Source organism: Phyllobates terribilis, unplaced genomic scaffold (assembly GCF_046119375.1).
Source record: "Phyllobates terribilis strain yellow unplaced genomic scaffold, ASM4611937v1 Scaffold_3__8_contigs__length_932513732, whole genome shotgun sequence".
NCBI lineage: Eukaryota > Metazoa > Chordata > Amphibia > Anura > Dendrobatidae > Phyllobates > Phyllobates terribilis.
In genome coordinates, this window is record NW_027362763.1 from 849,930,635 (window position 1) to 849,947,815 (window position 17,181).

The following is a 17,181-nucleotide window of genomic DNA, read 5'->3' on the forward strand; positions in this document are numbered from 1 at the left end:
GAAATAGATCACTTTGTTACATGGTAAAATTTTAAAATCAATGCAGCGAAGTCTGAGGCCCTCGATGTCTCCCTCCCCAAATCCATATAGGATTCCATCCAGTCCAACTTTCCCTTTGCCTGGCCCTCACAGGGTATCAAATACTTAGGAATTCCTATTCATAGAGACCTCTCCCATCTATGTTATCTTAATTTTGGGCCCTTTATTGAACAATTCCATACAGACCACGGTTGGCAAGTTAGAACTGTAAGATTCACTACGTGAACCACTGGTGTTTTGTGGAAAAGCACATGTACACTGCGTTCCAAATTATTATGCAAAAAGTGTTTAGGAGTGATAAGGGAAGAATTTGTTTGTTTGTCAGTTAAACTCATTGATGGTGATGTGTGTCAGGGCTCTTTATATCACTGTAAGCAATTGCAGACACCTGTGCTAATTAGTTTGGCAGGTGTGTCCAATGAAAGGCAAGACTACTTAAGAAGGCTCTCTCACATTATTAAGCAGCCTACATTTTCTGCCAAAATGGGAAAGAAAAAGGATGTGTCGGCTGCTGAGAAGCAACAAATTGTGGAGTGTTTAGGTCAAGGCATGACTACAATCAACATTGTGCGATGATCAGGATGAAGTGTCTTGGCAATCAAGAAGTATGTAGCTGATTCACAGTACACACGTGTGCATGCTGATAAGGGCAAATTGAGGACTCTTTCCCACAGGCAATTACGTCAGGTTAAAAGAGCAGCGGCAAGAAAGCCTTGTCATAGCAGCAGACAAGTTTTTGAAGCTGCTAGTGCCTCCAACGTCCCCCGAACAACAAGATGCAGGGTCCTTCAGAGGTTTGCAGCTGTGCATACGCCATCCTGTCGACCTCCTCTATCCACTTCACACAAGCAGAAACGGCTCCAGTGGGCCAAACATTACATGAAGACTGATTTCAAAACTGTTTTGTTCACGGATGAGTGCCGTGCAGCGCTCGATGGTCCAGATGGATGGAGTGGAGGATGGCTGGTTGATGGACACCCCACGCAAACACGGCTACAGCGCCAACAAGGAGGAGGTGGAGTAATGTTTTGGGCTGGAATCATGGGGAGAGAGATTGTCGGCCCCTTTAGGATCCCTGAAGGCGCTAAAGATGAACTCCATAATGTATGTGGATTTTCTCAAACAGCACTTCCTGCCATGGTTCAAGAAGAAGAACCGTGTATTTCACAGCAAGATCATTTTTCTGCATGATAATGCACCATCTCATGCTGCACATAAAACATCTGCATCTCTGGCTGATATGGGCATAAAAGGGGACAAACTTATGGTGTGACCCCCATGCTCCCCTGACCTCTACCCCATTCAGAACCTTTGGAGCATCATTAAAAGGAGTGTCTATGATGGCGGGAGGCAGTTCACATCTAAGCAACAGCTCTGGGAGGGTATTCTGTCCTCATGCAAAACAATTGAAGCAGAAACCATCCAAAACCTGACAAATTCAATGGACGAGAGAGTTCAGAAGCTCCTTTCGAACAAGGGGTCCTATGTGAAAATGTAACATCACCTACAATAAAGTTTTGAGTTGAAAACTGTTTGATTTCAGTTTCTAACAACCTGCTAATGCTTATAATTTCAAAAATGACCATTTTTTTGGTCTTTATTAAAATGAAAAGGTTGATCGAAAAGTTTGGGGGATCTAAGAGTGTGGCAACCCAGTAGTCATGATTACTTCGAATTCTGACAATATGAGGGTCATGCTGCAGGTAGTGCAGCAAGAAGGCACTTATGTGTCTTGCGCATCTTGGAGCCCCAAAATTATTTTCCGGGCTAGATGCAGCTAAAAATTATTTTTAATTTTAAATCTGGTGGAGCTTATTATAGATGGCCTAATAGGATCAGTGCTGCACACTGCTACAAAGCCCAAATTATTTTTCAGTCAAGATACAGATAAACATGATTAGTAATTTGAAAGCTTAAAACGGTTGGTAGGGTGATTTTAACCAATCATCAAGCTTTTACTCTCCCCAGGATGACACAGGGGTAGAAAAGTCGTTTCGGATCCATGATTTGTTCATCTTTATGAACGTGAGTCTGTCTACATTATCAGTGGAGAGCCGCGTGCGCTTATCTGTCAGCACACCACCAGCAGCGCTGAACACACGTTCAGACAGAACGCTGGCTGCGGGGCATGACAAGATCTCCAAGGCGTAAGTGGCTAGCTCCGGCCATTTATCCAGATTGGAAGCCCAAAAAGAGCAAGGGTCCAGTGACACAGTCGTGGCTTCAATGTTTACTTGGAGATACTCCTGTACCATCGTCTCTAGGCGTTGACTATGTGTCAGACTTCTTGTCTCCTGTGGCCTTGCAAAGGATGGGCTAAAAAAGTGGTGAAATGATTCCGCAAAATTGATGTTACCAGCAGATACTGTGGTTCTGTTACGGTTTGAGTGCTGAACACTTGACGGTCCCACGGTTGGCAAGTTGGAACTGTGAGATTCACTACGTGCACCACTGGTATTTTGTGGAAAAGCACATGTAAGATTCTGCAACAGTCTCTGCTGATACTCCTGCATGCGTGCATCCCTTTCTATGGCAGGAATAATTTCTGCAAATTTACTTTTGTACCGGGGATCTAACAGTGTGGCAACCCAGTAGTCAGGATTATTTCTAATTCTCACAATTCGAGGGTCATGTTGCAGGTAGTGCAGCAAGAAGGCACTCATGTGTGTTGCGCATCCAGGAGCACCAAGTCCCTGTTGTGTTGGTGGCGAGGTAACAATCATGCTTCCTTCCTCTGTCCTCTCCCCCCAACCTCGCACAACAGAAATGTGATCAAGGTCTCCCTCATCTGATGAGTCTTCCATCAGTTCGTCCTCCACTTCTTCCTGGGCTCCTGCACCTTCCTCACTAGTTTGGCTGCTACCATGCGCCCTGGTAAAACCATCTCCCCCACCCTCACATGCCTGCCGCCTTGGTGCTGCCGACCGTCTGGACCTTGCAGATGTTAGCCCTTCCGCATACAACTCCTCCTCCTCTACTTCCTCCACCTCCTCTTGTGCCACCACCTGACTCCGAATTCTGTTTAACATGTGCTCCAGCATGTAAATCACCGGAATAGTCATGCTGATAATGGCATCGTCAGCACTAAACATCTTCGTCGCCATTTCAAAACTGTGCAGAAGGGTGCATAGGTCCCTGATCTGAGACCACTCCTCCAGCGTGATTTGCCCCACCTCTGAATCTCGTTGGCCCAGGCTATACGTCAGAACGTATTGCACCAGGGCTTGTCGGTGCTGCCACAGTCGCTGCAACATGTGCAGAGTTGAATTCCACCGGGTAGGCACATCGCATTTTAGCCGGTGAAGTGGCAGGCCCAACGACTTCTGTAGAGATGTAAGTCTCTGAGCTGCGGGATGCGAACGGCGGAAGTGAGCACACAGCGACCGTGCCCTCTGCAGAAGGCCATCTAGTCTGGGATAGTGGGCTAAAAATTGCTGGACAACCAGGTTCAACACGTGAGCCATACAAGGCACGTGTGTGACATTGCCCCGGCGAAGGGCCGCACCCAGGTTTGCAGCATTGTCGCACACGGCCTTCCCTGGTTTCAGGTCCAGTGGAAACAACCATTCATGAAATTGGTTCTCCAGAGCTGACCACAACTCCTCAGCTGTGTGACTCACATTTCCCAGACATTTCAAAGTAAAAACCGCCTGATGACGTTGAGCCCTACTGCCAGCATAGTAAGGAGGTGTGCAGGATCCCTTCTGCGCAGTTAGAAAGCTTGTGGCATGACCAGACAGGCTTTGGGTGCAGGTGGAAGACCGAGAGGAGGTTGAGGAGGCAGAAGCAGTGGAGGAACTTTGACATAAAGAGGATTGACGCACAACTCGTGGGGACGGCAAGACTTGGACAGCAGCCCCTTGTCCTGCTGTCACCATAGTTACCCAGTGCCCAGTCAGCGACATGTAACGCCCCTGTCCATGCCTACTCGTCCAAGTGTCTGTGGTGAAATGCACCCTGTCACACACAGAGTTTCTCAAAGAAGCGGTGATGTTGTGTGCGACATGCTGGTGGAGCGCAGGCACACCTTTCTTTGAGAAGTAGTGCCGACTGGGCATCTGGTACTGGGGCACTGCGACGGACATAAGGTCTCGAAAATCCTCTGTGTCCACCAGGCGGAAAGGCAGCATTTCTGTAGCCAAGAGCTTGCAGATGGTGAAATTCAACCTCTTAGCTTTCTCATGGCAAGGAGGAAATGGTCTTTTACTTGTCCACAACTGAGGGACCGAGGGCTGGCTATTGTGCTTAGACGGGGTTGATAAGGGTGTCCCCGGCAAACTGCCGGTCTGTGAGGAAGATGCAGGCGGACATGTTAGGTTGCCTTGATCCAAAGGTGGTGCTATCGATGTCGGACAGCGCTCAACACCAGCTGGTGTTACCACCTCCAAAGAAAATGATGACCTGCCAATCACGCTGGCTGTTGCGGGTAAAGAGGTGGCAGGTCTGCGCCCCAAAACAGGTGTGACTGCTGTCCCCCCAGTCACAGAGGATGAAGAGGCCGCGGATGCACAAGATATGGCAGACGGTGGTTGGCCCGGCCGGCTAGGCCGCATTGTAGCACACTGAGCTTCCCACTGCAACTTATGCTTCATGTCCATGTGCCGGTTAATGCATGAAGTACTCAAACAATGTATTTTTTGGCCTCTACTTAGCTTTTGCTGACAAATGTTACAGATAACACGAGTTGGGTCATCTTTATCGATCTGAAAAAATGCCCAGGCTATGCAAGGCTTAGCACCCATGCGACCTGAAGAGCCACCACGACTTGTGGTGAGAGGCAGAGTTGTGTTTAGTTGTTGACGTGCTTCCAGTACTACGTCTCTGTCCAGGAAGGCGCAACCTGACCTCGTCGTCACTAGCATCTTCCTCCACCTCCTCTGCTGACCTCATCTCTTGGCTGACTGTGGGTTGACAGTAAGTGGGATCTCCAACCTCATCATCATCACCCTGTGCGTTATCACACCCGTCGTCCTCAGAGCCAACCTGTTCCTGCCCTGACAAAAAACTAAAGTTGTCGCTCCAATCAGGTATTTGAGTCTTATCATCGTCTTCCTCATTGTCTCCACCAACAGGAGTTACAGTTTGGGAATGAGGGTCTACATTATGGTCAGAACCTTCTGCGTCTGGTCCTGGATCCGACTCATAAAGATTCTGGGCATCAGTGCAGATCATTTCCTCGTCTGGATTCACAGAAGCGCTGGAGCCGACCTCTGATTCCCAGGCTATAGTATGAGTAAACAGCTCTGCAGACTCAACCATCTGTTCTACCTCATACTCAGACGGGCAGCTGGAGATTTGGGAGCTGTGAGGAAGCAAGTGCGATTGGGGTGACACCTTTGAGGACTGGAGTATTTGTGATGTTGAAGTTGATGTGGAGGAGAGCCCACTTAAAGGAGCACTTGATATCCGTTGAAGCACCTGCTGTTTTTGTGCCTCATCTGGAATTTGTAGCGATTGGCGTGGCCGTAAGAAAGGGATCTTATCACATTGTCCGCTAAAAGAAGTAGACATTTTAGTTTGGCTGGAAGATGGTCTTTCTTCTGCAGATGTTACTGTTGCTTTAACACCTACTCCACGGACACAACCTTTTTTCCCCTTCCCAACACGCCTATTCCCCTTTCCACCAGCAGCAGGCCTTTTTCCACTCATTTTGGTGGTTAACTAATTCACAACTCTGGAGTTGTTTGCACAAAAAAACAATGGATGGGAACCGAGCAGAGCTGAGTGGCCAAACTGTGGTATTAGGCCAAAACTATTGGCTGGGTTAGATGCAGAAAAAAAATATATTCAATTTGCAACCTGATGGAGGTCAGTATAGATGGACTAATAGAGAAAGTCCCACACACTGCTAGAAGGCCAAATATTTTTTCAGAGTTAGATGCAGATAAAAATTATTTTTAATTTGCAACCTGATGGAGGTCAGTATAGATGGACTAATAGAGAAAGTCCCACACACTGCTAGAAGGCCAAATATTTTTTCAGAGCTAGATGCAGATAAAAATTATATTCAATTTGCAACCTGATGGAGGTCAGTATAGATGGACTAATAGAACAAGTCCCACACACAGCTAGAAGCCCAAATATTTTTTCAGAGGTACTGTAGATGCAGATAAAAATTATTTTTAATTTGCAAGCTGATGGAGGTCAGTATAGATGGACTAATAGAGAAAGTCCCACACACTGCTAGAAGGCCAAATATTTTTTCAGAGCTAGATGCAGAAAAAAATTATATTCAGTTTGCAACCTGATGGAGGTCAGTATAGATGGACTAATAGAGAAAGTCCCACACACTGCTAGAAGGCCAAATATTTTTTCAGAGCTAGATGCAGATAAAAATTATTTTTAATTTGCAACCTGATGGAGGTCAGTATAGATGGACTAATAGAATGATGCTATGCCCAAAAGATTTTACTTCACTAGGTGCAGTAAAAAAATTGGTATTCTATACACAGGTGGTATATCTTGCAACACAGATAGGCTACTCCACTGACTAACACACTCTGCAATAGGCCAAAAAGGATTAGCTTTGCTAGATTCAGCCAAATGCTGTGAAAAAAACTTGCACAGCACTGGCACAGACCTGCCTGGCAAAAACTGATAGGAACTGATGTAACCTAGTCCTGAAAAGGACTGCAATTACAATTAGTCTTTACTCCCACAATCTATCTATTTAAGAGCACAGACCTGCCTGATAAAAGTCGTAGGAAATGCTGTAACCTAGTCCTTAAAAGGACTGCAATCACAACTATTCCCTACTCCCAAGCTATCTGTAGATTTGTGCGAAAATTGGCTTGAAATTAACAAGGTATAGCGCACACAGCAACAGCGGTGCCGTCTAACACGCAGCTGCAGCAGTGAGAAAATGGTGGCGACGGGGAAAATGGCTTGGTCTTATAGGGCAAGGACATGTGACATACACTGCCAATGACACATGCCCTTGCTTGTGTGAAAAACAGTAGTTCGCTCCGTGTGTGCGCTGCTGATAGGCTGACAGACTGCACCTCCCCACTGCAAATGCGGGAAAGAGAAAAAAAAATGGAGATCTTCATTATTCCTGCAGAGATCCATCCCCTGCCCCTCCCCCCACCCCGCTGTACACTCAAACTGCGTATTAACATTAATTTTCATCATTACTGAGAAAAAATCCAGTTATGATTTTGGTGCACGAACAGTTATCGAACATAACCTCGAACAGCCGAATTTTTCTCAAATCGTTCGTGTTCGCCGAACGGCTCGAACACCGCCCAAAACAGCTCGAATTTGAGATTGGCGAACAGTTCGAGTAGAACAACGCTCATCTCTACTCTTTACAGAGCCAATGAACATGCAGGGATTGCCAGCCAGTCACTGTAATGCCGCAGCCTTGTTGGTTGTGGGCATTACAGTGATTGGCTGGCCGCACAGCGTCACCTCGAGTATTTAAAACCGGGAGCCACCATCTTGGACACAGTCGCTCCGGATCAGACAGTGTAGGGAGAGTGCTGCTGAGCTAGGGAGAGATTTATACTGTGAAATAGGTAGTGTAGGGTCTCTAAAGCCTGCAAAATCAAACAAACAGTCCTTCTGAGGACTAATATCCATCCCAGATATTAGGCAGGCAGGCAGGCTGTATAGGAGACGCAGTGGTTACCAACAAACACTGCATTACAGTCCTGTGTGCTGCTGCTGCTGCTCAAATTGCTAGACTTAGCCCCAGGTCTCAGGGGCCAGGAAAAATCCTTTTTTTTTCATCTAAATCCTCTTTTTTTTTTTTCCCTCAGTTAGACTGTACAAATACCAATCTTATTAACCTTTTGGTATTTTTTCCCCAAAGAAAAAAAAATTGAGTGTGTCTGTGAGTGTTCAGACACAAATATATCTGTTTAAAAGAGTCTGGTGTAGGCGAGATAACTAGAACTGTGGTTTTGCAGTTCCACGGTTGAAATCTCTGTATTATCCACTTTTTTGCCTTTTTTCCATAAAAAAAACAGTTTGAGTGTCTCGGTGACTGTACAGACACAAATATATCTGTTTAAGAGATTCTGGTGTAGGCCAGAGAACAAGAACTGTGGTTTTCCTCTTCCACGGTTCAAATCTGGGTGTAATCCACCTTTTTGCCTTTTTTACATATAAAAAAAAACAGTTTGAGCTTCTCGCTGACTGTTCAGACACAAATATATCTGTTTAAAAGATTCTAGTGTAGGCCAGAGAAATAGTACTGTGGTTTTCCTCTTCCACGGTTCTAATCTCCTTTTTATTACCCTTTTGCCATTGATAGTGCGAGTGTAAGCTATTTTACTTCATTTACAATGGGCAAGGCGCATGGCAAGGGACATGGAACTGGATGTTCTGGTGATGGTGCGTGCAGAGGACGGGGCATTGGGCAAGGTGAAAATGGGCCACAACCAACAGCCACATCTTCTCGCTTCCAGTTCTTGACCGAATTACTAGGGAAGCACACAACAACACCACTATTGCCAACAGATCAGTGTGAACAAGTTATTAATTGGATAGCAGATAATACTTCCAGTCACCTGGGCACCACCACCTCCGGTCTGTCTTCCACACGGTCAAGTCTTAGTAGCCGTGAGTCTCGACCGCATACTCCTCCTCACCCTGATGCTCCTTCCTCCCACCATGCCGAGTGTCGTCAGACAGCAACTGATCCCACAGTTGGACACTCTGAAGAGCTGTTCACTGGGACATTTCTATATTTGGGCCCCTCGCCTGCTCCGCTTGAAGAGGTGGAAGAGGAGATCCCATGTAGCGATGGCCAAATATTTGAACAGCCACGCCCACAGGAAGGCGACGCTGGCAATTTGTCACAAGAGGTGGACGATGACGAGACACAATTGCCACGAAGTGAAGAGGAGGATCGTGGTGCGGAAGTGGAAGAGGAGGAGGTGGTGGATGATCTAGTAACTGACCCAACGTGGCAGGAGGACACGCAGAGCGAGGCCAGCAGCACACAGGGCGGGGGGGCTGAGTTCCCCAACAGGCAGGAAGAAGCAGTTTGGTGGCCACAGACAGAAGACGGGCAACCGTTCCCCGTAACACCAACACGAGGTACGTTGCCAGTACAACATGTACAGTTATATGAAAAAGTTTGGGCACCCCTATTAATCTTAAGCTTAATGTTTTCTTAAAATTGGTGTTTTTGCAACAGCTATTTCAGTTTGATATATGTAATAACTGTTGGACACAGTAATGTTTCTGCATTGAAATGAGGTTTATTGTACTAACAGAAAATGTGCAATCTGCATTCAAACAAAATTTGACAGGTGCATAAGTATGGGCACCCTTATCATTTTCTTGTTTTAAATACTCCTACCTACTTTTTACTGACTTACTAAAGCACTTTTTTTGGTTTTGTAACCTCATTGAGCTTTGAACTTCATAGCCAGGTGTATGCAATCATGAGAAAAGCTACTTAAAGTGGCCACTTGCAAGTTGTTCTCCTGTTTGAATCTCCTCTGAAGAGTGGCATCATGGGCTCCTCAAAACAACTGTCAAATGATCTGAAAACAAAGATTATTCAACATAGTTGTTCAGGGGAAGGATACAAAAAGCTGTATCAGAGATTTAACCTGTCAGTTTCCACTGTGAGGAACATAGTAAGGAACTGGAAGAACACAGGGACAGTTCTTGTTAAGGCCAGAAGTGGCAGGCCAAGAAAAACATCAGAAAGGCAGAGAAGAAGAATGGTAAGATCAGTCAAGGACAATCCTCAGACCACCTCCAGAGAGCTGCAGCATCAACTTGCTGCAGATGGTGTCACTGTGCATCGGTCAACTATACAACGCACTTTGCACAAGGAGAAGCTGTATAGGAGAGTGATGCGAAAGAAGCCATTTCTGCAAGCACGCCACAAACAGAGTCGGCTGAGGTATGCAAAAGCACATTTGGAGAAGCCAATTTCTTTTTGGAAGAAGGTCCTGTGGACTGATGAAACCAAGATTGAGTTGTTTGGTCATACAAAAAGGCGTTATGCAAGGCGGCAAAAAAGCACAGAATTCCAAGAAAAACACTTGCTACCCACAGTAAAATTTGGTGGAGGTTCCATCATGCTTTGGGGCTGTGTGGCCAATGCCGGCACCGGGAATCTTGTTAAAGTTGAGGGACGCATGGATTCCACTCAGTATCAGCAGATTCTTGACAATAATGTTCAAGAATCAGTGATAAAGTTGAAGTTACGCAGGGGATGGATCTTTCAGCAAGACAATGATCCAAAACACCGGTCCAAATCTACTCAGGCATTCATGCAGAGGAACAATTACAATGTTCTGGAATGGCCATCCCAGTCCCCAGACCTGAATATCATTGAACATCTGTGGGATCATTTGAAGAGGGCTGTCCATGCTCGGCGACCATCAAACTTAACTGAACTGGAATTGTTTTGTAAAGAGGAATGCTCAAAAATACCTTCATCCAGGATCCAGGAACTCAGTAAAAGCTACAGGAAGCGACTAGAGGCTGTTATTTTTGCAAAAGGAGGATCTACTAAATATTAATGTCACTTTTATGGTGAGGTGCCCATACTTATGCACCTGTCAAATTTTGTTTGAATGCAGATTGCACATTTTCTGTTAGTACAATAAACCTCATTTCAAGGCAGAAACGTTACTGTGTCCAACAGTTATTACATATATCAAACTGAAATAGCTGTTGCAAAAACACCAATTTTTATAAAACATTAAGCTTAAGATTAATAGGGGTGCCCAAACTTTTTCATATAACTGTAGGTCTTCCAGAGTCTGGAATTTTTTTAAAGACTCTGCTGAAGCCCCAAAAATGTCATTTGTACCACCTGCCAGGACAGCATCAGCAGGGGTGACAAAACTACCTGCTTGACCACCACCAGCATGATCAGGCACATGTCAGCAAAGCACCCAACTTTGTGGGGCGAACCCCAGGGTCCACGACCAGTGTCAGCGGGTGTCACTGTGGTGCCCCTGAGGGTTCAGTCGCCACAGGGGTACTGCACCTCTGAACGAGTTGTGGTATCTCCTCTCCCAGGTAAGGATAGAGTGCCACACAGAACCCCAACCGCACACTCAACACTACACCACTCCAGTTCTGTAGGGGGCCTAATGCACCATAGTGCTGCCCCAGGCCTGAATGCAGGAGTTGGGCGGAACCAAAGTTAGGGGGAACCACGTAGTGAGTGAGGGTGAGGAAGCATTTACCTAAGCACTTTATTAGAATTCTATATAACTGGAGGCCATCTTTATAACAAGTTCTTTGGTCGTGGGTCTTTGGGACGGCAAGTCAGCGCAAAGCTGCAGCCGGCTGAGGTTCCACGGTTCCTGGTCTCAGGCCTCGAGACGGGGGGTCGGGGCAGAGTTATAACCGGCTCTGTCCCCGGTCAGGGTCCAAGCAAGAAGGCCCAGGAGAGGAGCAGAGGAGATAGGCTCCACAGGTGAAAGGATCTCAGGGGGTGCGGACGGAGCGGAGTCACCACCTGCATACCTTATTCTGGCCCTGCCAGAGAGACCCTGCCGCAAGAGGGGGTACTGGTCCCAGATTATCTGACTTTGCACTTCATGTCTCTGTCGGAAAAGTCCGGAGGCTTATGTGGATCCCAAGGGGGTATGAATGGAGCGGAGTTGCCACCTGTATGCCCTAATCTGAGTTTATCCAGAGGGACCCGACCTTACACCATGTTCTCACCACTAGTCACCAAAAAGGGCACCCAGTCGGTCCGGGAGCTACACGTTACCCACAAGGGACATCACAGTACCCATACGGGACTCAGTGGGGGACACAAGGTGGAAGAAGTTCAATAAGAGAGGAACACACTAGAGCGGGGGTCCTGTCAAGCGCTCCTGAACTACCTGGAGTGTGCTGAACCCCACCCTGGCGGCCGCAGCTCGCCGTGTGACAGCAGAGAGAAGCTCTGAGCTGACAAAACACCACAATGAGTAAAGACTCGGATGACTTCAACTACTGCTCTGTCTGTTCTTTCCTCCGCGGTTCTGCACCCGCCAACTCTCTATTCTGCACCCTCTCTACACTGCCCTGAGGCCCCGCTCCACCTGTGGGGAGCTGCACCAACTAAGCTGCCTGAACACCGGCCTCAGAGGACTGTTGCAGCGCTGGTGATCCTCACCAGACACCACGGGTGGCGTCACGACCATTCCCCTATCCCATATAACTTCCCCCCTTCTTTTTAAGAGTGACCCCAGGGTACGGGCCCAGGAGCCATCCATCGCGACATCCCCAAAGATCAGGCAACAACAAGGCCTGGGCGCTGAGTCGTTCCCCTATCTTCTGGGCGCTTCATCTCTTCCTGGCGTCACGAACAGGATTTCGTGTCCGCGGCAACGGCAGAAATCTATACCCATTGCCACCGGGTACTGTGCGCCTTTCCTAAAGACTGTATTTCCACATTCAATGTGGCGCCCGCCCAAGAAGAATGGGTGTCATTATGTGCAGGGAAGACAACTTAAGACCTCCCATTGTGGGCCAGGTTCTCCAATCACACCAAAAATACAGACTGCCCCTTGCAACAGAGACTGTCCGCATAGTTGTGTCCGTTAAGACGGATGGGATGTCCCAAGGAGTGACCGTCTACAAGCAGCCACTTAACCGCCCCCGAAAGAGGAGGAGAGAGGGAGGGAGACAAGGTGTGGTCTGGGCAAGTCTAGACAGACCACCCCTGGCAGCTGCGATGGAAGGAGAACAGGATGTGCCCTCCGTCGCTGGCCCACCAGCAGCAACCTCCCTCACCCTGGACGGATACAGCATCCATTTAACAGCAGAGGAGGCCGGCTTCCTCCACGGTGAGACGCAGGACCTGACCCCTCGAGTTGAGGAGGCCCAGCGGAAAGCGGTCGCGGAATGGAGAGAGGAACTGCTGGGGAAGCTTGCGGCCCGACGCTAAGATACGTCGCGCCCTACCAGCGATGCCCCGGCCCAGGCGGAGAAGGAGGAAAACCAGGGGGCTGCGTGCAGCCCAGGAGCAGATAAGAAAGAAATCCCTTCCCCGGGTGCCACCGTTTGGAAGCAGTTACTAGCCCCGGAACCCGAGGCCCAAGCCGCCGCAGCCTCCAGAGGCCTGCTACCCCTCACGCTCCCGGAACCGTCAGCACCTGCCCTCGCCTGGGTGTACAAGCACCCGAACCCGGACTGGTCCGCGAAGGTGGAGGACCAACAGCGGCCCCCGTTAACGCCGCTGCCAGCACCCCCGGTTGCCTGCCCAGGAGGGGAGGAATTTAGATGGGACAACCAGGGGGGGGATCTAATGGGGTTTCCCCGGGAGACCCAAGCTGAAGCTTGACGGCGGGAGGAGTTTTGCAAAAGTGAGCTCCTCCAGCTAGAGAAGGAACGACATGTCCGGAGGGTCCGCTGTGAACAACTGGAGGTGCGGTCAAAAGCCGCTAAGGCCCAAGCCAGACAGGCGAGGCTTCCCGTCCCAGCCCCCGGCAGGAAGGACTTATCGTCTGGTTTCACCAGGAAGCAGGATGGGGCTTCATCCGCAGCCCCCAGTTCAAGCATGACGTTTTTGTTAACCGGCGGGACGTTGAGCCCCACTTGGAGCAAGGCCACCCCGACCGCAATCTCTACCCCAGAGACTTGGTCTCATACACCCGCCACCACGGTGTACGTGGGTGGTACGCCCTTGAGGTGCACCGGGTGTTTAAAGAAGATGCTCCCCCGCGCATTGACACGTATGACCGGTCAGGATCCGTGGGCAAGCACGAGCTGTACCCTGGTGGGGATACCTTCACTAGTGCGGCACCGGGAGCTGGACTTCCTTTACTCCCAGTTATTTGCTTTACTAAGACATTGTTCCTGCGGACAGTGAGCAGTCAACAAACTTAATTGTATATAGTTTGCACCTATTAAGGTGCCCCCTATTGGTTTTATATGCACAACACCAGACCTCAGAACAAAAACCTGTCTGGTGTGGCACAAGTGGAGGTCCAACTCGGGATCACCATGCCCTGCAGCCACCCTGGGGCCTACGTGAAGGGTTTGCTTTGGACAGGTCCCTCATGCTGCTGAACTTGCATTTATACAATATTTTCTATCGTTTTCTATATATAATGCCTGCAACGTTAAGAAAAGTGCCTCCCATAAAGGGAAGATGGTTATTGTTAAAAAAAAAAAGTATTTACATTTTTGTATGTCTGAAATATACCTTGTCTTTGCTCTATTGCAGCCCGCGGACGTGCTGTGTTTCCCCAGGGGGGAATGTGGCGCCCCTGAGGGTTCAGTCGCCACAGGGGTACTGCACCTCAGAGCGAGGTGTGGTATCTCCTCTCCCAGGTAAGGATGGAGTGCCACAAAGGACCCCAACCGCACACTCAACACTACACCACTCCAGTTCTGTAGGGGCCTAATGTACTATAGTGCTGCCTCAGGCCTGAATGCAGGAGTTGGGCGGAACCAAAGTTAGGGGGAACCACGTAGTGAGTGAGGGTGAGGAAGCATTTACCTAAGCACTTTATTAGAATTCTATATAACTGGAGGCCATCTTTATAACAAGTTCTTTGGTCGTCTGTCTTTGGGACGGTAAGTCAGTGCAAAGCTGCAGCCGGCTGAGGGTCCACGGTTCCCGGTCTCAGGCCTCGAGACGGGAGGTCGGGGCAGAGTTATAACCGACTCTGTCCCCGGTCAGGGTCCAAGCAAGAAGGCCCAGGAGGGGAGCAGAGGAGATAGGCTCCACAGGCGAAAGAATCTCAGGGGCTGCGGACGGAGCGGAGTCACCACCTGCATACCTTATTCTGGCCCTGCCAGAGAGACGCTGCCGCAAGAGGGGGTACTGGTCCCCGATTATCTGACTTTGCACTTCACGTCTCTGTCGGAAAAGTACGGAGGCTTATGTGGATCCCAGGGGGATTCGGACGGAGCAGAGACGCCACCTGTATGCCCTAATCTGAGTTTATCCAGAGGGACCTGGCCTTACACCACGTTCTCACCACTAGTCACCAAAAAGGGCACCCAGTCGGTCTGGGAGCTACACGTTACCCACAAGGGACATCGCAGTACCCGTATGGGACTCGGGGACACAAGGCGGAAGAAGTTCAAAAAGAGAGGAACACACTAGAGCGGGGGTCCTGTCAAGCGCTCCTGAACTACCTGAAGTGTGCTGAACCACACCCTGGCGGCCGCAGCTCGCCGTGTGACAGCAGAGAGAAACTCTGAGCTGACAAAACACCACAGTGAGTAAAGGACTCGGATGACTTCAACTACTGCCTCTGTCTGTTCTTTCCTCTGTGGCTCTGCACCCGCCAATGCTCTATTCTGCACCCTCTCTACACTGTCCTGAGGCCCCGCTCCACCTGTGGGGAGCTGCACCAACTATACTACCTGAACACCAGCCTCAGAGGACTGTTGCAGCGCTGGTGATCCTCACCAGACACCACGGGTGGCGTCACAAACATTCCCCTATCCCATATAACTTCCCCCCTTCTTTTTAAGAGTGACCCCAGGGTATGGGCCCGGGAGCTGTCCACCGTGTCATCCCCCAAGATCAGGCAACAACAAGGCCCGGGCACCGAGTCGTTCCCCCATCCCCTGGGCGCTTCATCACAACTGCTTCTTCCACTGTTGTGAGTGTAATAGAACCCCCTGTTGTGCATGCAAGGCAATCCCCTGTCCATACTGCCTGCAAAGGTGCCCCCTCCTCTCAGTCTTCACTTGTTATAGCAGATTCTCAAGAAACAGCATCAACGTCCACGTCCATGTCCCACCGCAGCGTTCAATTGTCCATATCCCAGACCTTTGAACGAAAGAGCAAATTCGCAGCCAACGCCCCACAGGCCACAGTCCTAAATTTGCACATTTCACGACTGCTTGCGTTGGAAATGCTGCCTTTTAGGCTGGTGGAGACGGAATCCTTCCGCAACCTTATCGAGGTGGCCGTCCCTCTATACTCAGTCCCCAGCCGACACTATTTTGCCGGGTGTGCCATCCCCGCACTACACAAGCACGTGTCCCAAAACATCTGCCGTGCCTTCAACAACGCAGTTACTGGGAGAGTACACCTGACAACGGACACGTGGACAAGTGCTTGAGGCCAGGGATGGTACATCTCCCTGACGGTACACTGGGTAAACATGGTGGAAGCCGGGACCCAGTCAGACCTTGGGACGGAACACATCCTCCCCACACCGAGGATTGCGGGCCCTATGTCAGTCAGAGTTGCCCCCACAGTGTACAGCTCCTGCGCATCCTCCTCCTCCTCCTGCTCATGTTCAGCCTCCATCTCAGATATCACCACATCAGTTACAAGCTGGAAGCACTGCAGTACTGCCTCAGCCAAGCGGCAACAGGCTGTGCTGAAACTCATAAGCTTAGGTGATAAACCTCACACTGCTTGTGAGTTGTGGACAGCTGTGAAAGAGCAGGCAGATCTGTGGCTAAGATAGCTGAACCTACATCCAGGCATGGTCGTGTGTAGCAATGGCCATAACCTGGTGGCGGCTCTGAGGCGAGGCAAGATCACACACGTACCATGCCTGGCTCATGTGCTTAACCTCGTGGTTCAGCGGTTTCTTAAATCTTACCCCGAGTTGCCAGATCTGCTCGTCAAAGTACTCCGCCTGTCTGCTCATTTTCAGAAGTCAGCTAAAGCTTCCGCCGCCCTTGCTGTGTTGCAGCAGCGTTTGCAGCTTCCGGAACACCGACTGGTATGTGATGTCCCCAAATATTGGAACTCTACCCTCCACATGTTGCAAAGGAATTGTGAGCAGAAGAGAGCAGTTGTGGAGTACCAGCTGCAACAAGGCCGTCGATATTCAGGACAGACACCACACATAAGACCTCAGGAGTGGACCTGGATGTCTGACATATGTACCATCCTGACAAACATTGAGGAGTCCACCAAGATGGTGAGTGGCGATGACGCCATCATTAACATCAGTATCCCACTTGTCTGTATTTTCCAACGCTCTCTGCAGACAATTAAAGAGGAGGCATTGCAGCCAGAGTATGATGAGATGGATCAAGAAGCCATAGCGGGCGATTACACGCAGCCCAGCCTCATCTCATCCCAACGTGCATTGGGGGACAATGAGGGAGAGGAGGAGGAGGAGGAGGAACAGGAGCTGGTATCATGCTTTGTAGATGGTAGTACCTGTACAACTGTCATACCGTCGGTTCAGTGTGGGTGGCCTGAGGACAGGGGGGAGGAGGAGGAGGAAGAGGAGAGCATGG